This window comes from Nicotiana sylvestris, chromosome 6 (genome assembly GCF_000393655.2).
Source record: "Nicotiana sylvestris chromosome 6, ASM39365v2, whole genome shotgun sequence".
Lineage (NCBI taxonomy): Eukaryota > Viridiplantae > Streptophyta > Magnoliopsida > Solanales > Solanaceae > Nicotiana > Nicotiana sylvestris.
The window spans coordinates 7,312,842-7,319,193 of record NC_091062.1 but is presented as its reverse complement, the minus strand read 5'-3'; positions in this window follow the sequence as shown (position 1 = coordinate 7,319,193).

Below are 6,352 nucleotides of genomic sequence, written 5' to 3'. Positions count from 1 at the left end.
CTGGCCCACAGGATATGCATTTTATGTGAACTGGTCGAAGTCTGAAAATCAGCAAATAAATGAACGACCACAGGGAGGAACACAACAGGGACCTAATGACCTGGTCCCTTAGAGTTCTCCGACACAAGCACAAGTCAGTGACTGTACACAATCGATATAAAGAGGAACACAACAAGGACCTGCTCCCTTAGGGCTCTCTGACAGAAGTACAAGTCAAGTACACAGCTGGAACATAGCATAAGAAAGTGACCATCTAGCAACTGTCACAGAAAAGGAACACAACTAGGACCTGGTCCGTTGGTGTGTCCTGACAAGAAGGACAAAGTCCACTATCCAACTGGAACGCAACTGCCCAAAAATGGTTGTGCAGACAGTACAACAGTCACTTCTCATTAGGAAGAAGCGTACACCAAGAGTTGACATCACTATCCATTGTGCTATCTTTTGTGATAAAACAACCTGGTGTAAGACACACTATTCTTTGTGCATTTAGTGATATTTTCTCAAGAAATAAAAGTATTCATCCGGCATTGAAGTCACTGCTGTTTCAAGAACATGAAGACAACTCCACTAAGGATCAGTTTCTAAATGAGTTTATGTACATCCGTAGTTGAGTTGTAATCTTGTTATTTGTTAGTCATTGTAATTCCTAGTTTACTTTCTTAGAAGTGTTGTCTTAGAAACAAACCAAATTCGTAAACTTCTGAGTTTATGTTGTGACTAGGGATAGTCATAAGTTTAAATCCTTTGTAACTAGGAGAGTTATAGAGTGGCTTGTGGTGGTTGCATCACAAGTTAGTTTGAAGTCTTTGCAATAGGGTTTTGCAAAGTGGCTTGTAATAGGGAGATTGCAATTAGTTGAGTTAAAAGCTTACAAGAGTAGGTCGTGGTTTTTTGATCCCCTTGTATGGGATTTTTCCACGTAGAAAATCTCTTGCCTTCTTTACATTCAGTCTTTACTGCATTCTACACATCATCTCATAGAGGACCAGGTACTCTATACTTTGGTGGACTCATATAAACTAACACTAAATCCTCGGCACGCTCCTGTTAGAGTCCCTCGAATTTACCAAAAAATTTCGGCTGCCTCTGTGGATGCCATTTTCCGGTCTCCCTCGGAGTCGTGACTGATGTTTTCTATGTCAACTTCGTCCTGGAGCACCCTGCGGTCTAGGTCATCCAACCTTTGCCCTAGGCTAGTTCTTAGTTCAGGTACCGTATCCACGATGGGCCGTAATCCGTCTACCGTCTGTTCAAGGGCCGCAATGCGGTCCCCATGATTCACCATGGTCGGAAATGGTGGTAATGGAAATACGTTCCCTCGTCCGATGTCGAGCCTAGGCTTTGATACCAACTATTACGCGGTGCCTTCCTGAGATTCCTTGAAAGGGCGACATAAGGCTAAGCAACTGATGTCACTGCAGTTATTGTCCCCCAATTGAGTTCCTCTCCGTACGCTAGACTAGATTGTTAGTGTCGTATGGGAAAACCAATGTTAAGAGCAATTGAGAGAACAAAAATGAGAATTGAGAATGAAAGAAAGCTTGATTGCGTTAATGAAAGCTATTACAGAAAGCAGCACGGTGTCGAGGGGGAGAGACACCAGTACAAAGAATTGTTTGATTGCTTGATCCCCCTAATAATGCTTAAAAAAACCAAAGCTACAAGACTAGACTTGACTAAGCTAGATAAACATAATGGAAGTACATGAAATAAAACTACTACTCCCTCTGTTCCAATTTATGTGAACCTATTTTCTTTTTGGTCTGTTCCAAAAAGAATGAACCCTTTCTAAATTTGGTAACAATTTAACTTAAACTTACAACTCTACCCTTAATGAGAAGCTTTTATAACCACACAAATACTCTGGGGCCCATTTGGACTTGTTTAGGACCACAAATTCCAAAAGTCTTCATTTTTTTCTTAAATTCTGTGCCCAGTCAAACAGGTTCACATAAATTGGAACGGAGGGAGTATATATTTACAATGAAAAGGACTTAGTTTTCTACAAGGCAGAAACAGGTCCGTTGTCAGCAGCAGCATCTTTGGCATCACGGTCGGCGCACGCGATGTTGTCTGCGCGCGCAACGCTGTTGGCATCTGCCTGCGGCTGGGCACTGGCGAGGGATATCGGTGGGGCGACAGAGGCACATGTGCGCTTGTCACTTGGCGCGGCCAAGACCACGGGGCCGTCCGTGGCGCTAGGTATTGGGAGGCTTGCTAGGACGTCAGGGGCACGCCCAAGGGGTCATGGGGCATGGCTGGAAAGCCGCCCATGACAGTACATTTGTGACTATATTTTGGTGATAAATCAGGGATTGATCTATATGCTTGAAATCAATAGATCTTATGATCATATAGGTCATCTGATAGTTAGAGGTTGCATAAGTGAAACATTGTTTATTTGTAATTTCTTTTCGATGCATATTTTACCCTGGGTTTGTTGTTATTGTCACCTGATATTCGATATCTATAGTGTGATCTAACTAATTCGGATTCGCACCGAAAATCTCACATCAGACGGATAGGGGATTGAGGGGGAGGGAGGGATAAAGTGCTCTAACATAAAAGTGCATCCATTACCTTAAACTTGGCACATATTATTGGTTACATTCTTGAACTATCTGTGATCTTAATTACCGTTCTATACTTGGTTATTCTATAATTGTTACCCCCTTGAACGATCTCATCCTAAGAAAGAGACATGCACTCACCTGCCACGTGGATTTTCCTGTCCATGTGGCATTTTTGAAAAATAAAATATATTTTATACCTTTTTAAGTGTGTTACTTTTTAGATAATCTTTTTCGAATAATATTTATAATAAAACTTGGCTAGAACTACATTATTTAGGCTAATACTTTTTTATTTGGCTAAAAATAATAAAGTTTTGTTATTATTTGGCTACATTATTTTATTTTTTGATTTGACCTGAAAATAAAGATATACAGATGAAATAAATAGTCAAGGCATCTAAAAAGATATAAGAAATATATAGCTGGATTGTTATTATTTTGGCTATAATTTTTATATAGCTCTAAATTATGGAGCTCTAAAAATATTTTTTTTTTACAGATATTACCGAAAAAATAAAAATACACATTTGAAACAAATAACCGTTGCATTATTTTGGCTATACCTTTTTATTTGGTAAAAGTAATGGAGCTGTAGCCTTTTTTTTAAAACTGATTTGACTCGAAAATAAAAATACACAATTAAAATAAATAGACATTATATCTAAAGAAAAAATAACAGAAAATATACGACTAGTACTCCATTATTTTTGCTAAAAGTTTTTTATTTGGCTAAAATGATGGATTTTCAACCAAACTTTTACAAATTTTGCCCAAAAAAAAATATGCAGTTAGAACAACTAGATATTATATCTATAAAAGAAATAAAAACGAATAAAAGTTAGAATAAACTCCACATTATATGTTAAGATGAAACAAGAAGAAATACATAGTTGTAACAAATAAATCATTATATATGACTATATGAGAATTAAAAGTTAAAGAATAACTTACTTGGAAGTTGATTTTCAATTTTTCTTCACTCCCACGCGCTTAAAAGAGAGTGCACCCACACCCTTTGCCACAACATCGTCCAGGGAGGTAATGACTCTCAAAAGGCCAAGTTTTGGGGGTAATTAAGACTATTAATAATTTAGAAGTGTAACTAATAATTCGTGTCAAGTTTAGGATTTTTTTTAGGTATTCTGCCTTCTTCTTTTTTTATAGAGAATGCATGACTTTGAAGACCCCTCTAATAAGTAATATTCTAAAAGAATTTTTTATAGTATTAATTATTAATTATGTATTAGAAGCACTAAGTTTTTATTCTTTGAATAAAATGCGTAAGAGTTCAAGGAGTAATTATTATAATTATTATAGATAATTTATTAATTATTTTCCGGTTGTACTTGATGGAATGTTTCATCAACAACGTTGAATATGTTGTTATCAAAATAATTAAAAAGAGTAAAGTACATTAGGTAAGCCAAATTTTGTGGCCTCTCATAGAGTGTGAGAGGCTTTATCTTAGCTAAATAATACTATCGTTGTTTGCAGGGCCAATACAGCCAACGTCAAACAAAGCATCAAATCTGGCCTACCCAAATCTTATCTTCATTTGACATGGGATATAATTGGAATATATGACGTATACACTACGTGTCTCTTAAAAAAAAGTTCGATATTTTTTTTAATTCTAATAGTCGTCCACCCAACTGGTTAAATTAAAAATAGTCAGTAAATGTATAATATATGCATAATTTGTGTATTATATATATATACAATTATATATATATATATATATATATATATATAATTGTATATATATATATAATTGTATATATATATAATCTATATATAATTATATATATAATCTATTATATAATTATATATAATCAATGTATAATCTATATATATATATATAATTGTATATAATTAATGTATATGGCTAGAAAAAGTAAATAGTAAATATGACCGGCTATTTGTGTAAAGATCCCATATTATCAAGAATTCTAGAACATATAGAGCTGAGGTTCTTGATTAGCATCAATACAACAATTACGTCTTAAAAGGGAAGCCTTGGAACAACGATAAAGTTATTTTCGTGTAACTTATAGGTTACGAGTTCGAGCCGTGGAAACAACGACTAATGCTTGCATTAAATTAGCCTATCTATATCATGCTCTTTGGGGTGCAACCCTTTTCTAGATCTTGCGTGAACGCAAAATACCTTGTGCACCGGACTGCCCTTTTTGCAATAATTTCGTTTTAATCTTAACTAAGACAGAATCGAATATGTAAATCTTTATTGATCTGTGAGGATTTTTCATTAATTCTCTTTTTTTTTTAATTTCTCACCCGGTATCCGGTACCGACATTGGGGCCCGACTAATCGGAATTCACGTCAGAAAGTCCCACATTGGAGGTAATTATCATTAATTCTCTAACTTTATGGTAGTTGTCACTTGTCAACCTATTGTAACTCTTCATCTTCATCTTCATCCAAATCCAAACTTGAACCGTAAAATGTGAGCAAACTCATACGGACAGTATTTACTATTAGCATCAATAGAACAACAACAATAACATCCCAGTGTAATCCCACAAGACTATCAACATCAATCATTAACAAAAATTTCACACGTTTGCTCGAGAAAAAGAATTAAATTTAGCATGATAGGAACTATACCGCACACTTCTACACTATTATATATGTTAAAAAATGAATGCTAAAATCACAATCACTTTCCAATTAAATACTGAAAGAAAAGAAAATAAGTCACAGTCGTTTAGTTTTAATTCTACTTGTCTATGTCGACGGGCGGTTCAATATAATTGTTTGGTGAAAGTGATGACTAGATACATTTTATTTTTTGTCTTTATTACATAATTCATTGTATTGCATGCACCTGACTTTTCCTCTTTGCAAATAAAATATAGAATCCATAAATGTCACGTTTTTATCTAGAGGCGGAGCTAGAGAAATAGATCCGGGTTTGAACGAACCGGTAAATTTTGTTTAGTCTATATATTTGTAAAAGGATAATCTATTAAATATATATATAAATATTTAATTGCGTAACTAAAATAAGTTATGGATTCGATAGTAAATTCAGAATTCATAAACTTCAAAATCTGGCTCCACCTATATTTCACCTAGAAGCGGAGCTAGAGAAGTAGATACGGGTTTGGACAAAACTAATAGGTTTTGCTTAGGCTATGCATTTGTATAAGAAAATTTAATGAATATGTATAAATATTTAATTGTGAATCCAGTAATTTTTCCTCTTTGCAAGTAAAGGTAAAACGGAAGTCATGGTGCATGAAGTATCCCCTGTTCACGCAGGGTCAAGAGAAAGACAGCAGCCCAAGAGGTTATGATGTAGACAGTCTACCATAATACAAGCATCAGTTGCTAATTTCACGGCTCGAACACGTATGGAGATAACTTTCCTATTGCTCCGAGAGGGCCCCTTCTTTGGAAATAAATATAAAATCTATAAATATCACATTTTCACACAGATTTTCTAGTGAGTTGTTACCTAATGACTCTTAGGCCATTAAGCTTTATTAAAACTTCTCACCATCATATCTAATGCTTCTAGATGAACCTAATAATAATAATAATTCTAGAGAGTCAAAAACTAGCCCAACATTTTGACTAATTCCCTCTTTTTAAAAATGAATTTTGTGGTTAAATTCATGTTTTTCTTGACTTCTTTCATTTGTTTTGTTTGTTTTCTTTTTTTGAGCTTCTAAGATGATGACACAGGAGGTCAAATATATAATAATTCAAGCTATATATAATTACGATGTAAAGTAGCATCAATGTAACTTAA